This window comes from Theobroma umbraticum, unplaced genomic scaffold (assembly GCF_002168275.2).
Source record: "Theobroma umbraticum cultivar Fairchild unplaced genomic scaffold, ASM216827v3 scaffold_50.0, whole genome shotgun sequence".
NCBI classification, from domain to species: Eukaryota; Viridiplantae; Streptophyta; class Magnoliopsida; order Malvales; family Malvaceae; genus Theobroma; species Theobroma umbraticum.
In genome coordinates this window covers 8,361,823-8,362,990 of record NW_018397261.1, presented here as the reverse complement: position 1 = coordinate 8,362,990, position 1,168 = coordinate 8,361,823, and positions in this window count along the sequence as shown.

Genomic DNA, 1,168 nt, shown 5'->3' with positions numbered 1-1,168 from the left:
TTTTAGTTGATTTAGGAGTTTATTTGCTTTATTCTATTTAAATTAGGATTCTTTTCTTATTTTTTGTTGAGATTTTAATACTTTTAAGAATTAGTATTTGATTAGGATAGTCATGTTCTATTTTAGGAATAGAACACCTACTTTGTTTAAATCTTTTATTAATTATTCTAATTGTATTAGATAACTAGAAGTAAAGTTTTAGTAGGATGTAGGCCTATAATACTATAAATAAGATCCGTAGACTTAGTTATTGTTGACATTCGAGTTGAGAATTAATAAATAATATTTTCTTAAGCAGGAGTGTTTATTTCTTTAATCTCTTTTTAAAGAGTAAAAGACTTTAGTATCTTTGACCTAAGCAACTAAAAGGGGATTTTGGTTATTCTTTACTTTAGTGAGGTTTTCTAACCTTGTCAAGATTGGTAGTTTACTATAGTGGAGTTTCTAACCTTGTCGCGATTGATGTCTTTCATAACGTTCAAGTGTCTTTTACAACGCCTCGACGTTATAAACACAAGTTGTGGCATGCATGCATTTTTTCTTTTGTAAGGTTGATTCAACGATTTCGCTTATGTTCACTTGCATAGTGCAATTATGTAATCATACTCGCGGTTGGAGTATTACTATTATTATGTCGAAGTTGAAAGACCTCCCTCAACCGCAAGTTCTCAGCCAGGACGTTTCTCCACCGAAAGCCTAGGTGTCTTAGAGAAAAATCGTGTACAACACATCTAGGTGTTGATTTCAACCTTTTTTCCTCCTTTCTGTTGTGGCAAAAAGAAAGTGAAAAAATGCATGATATTGGAAGTTTGCATGCAGGAGGGAGGAAAGTGGATTAACAAATGTACATACATTTAACTAAATTTAACTTATGATCAACTTGCTAGTTTGATAACAAAAGAAATACGAGTATTGCACAAGGTCTAAGCAAACAAGAAGCACACATTTGATAATTTGAACTAAAGTTGACAGGATACCATACATGAAACAAAGTAGTTGTTACAACATGATATGTAATAACAAAAGGCTATGCTGACAGACAGCAGCCGCTTCATTATCACACACAATCTTATTCCTTAAAACTATAAAGCAGCATAGGGGAGGAGGTTCATCCTTGCAATTCAACCGTCAACTTCCCTTTCCTCCTCCTTTCCAACTACCGCACTGC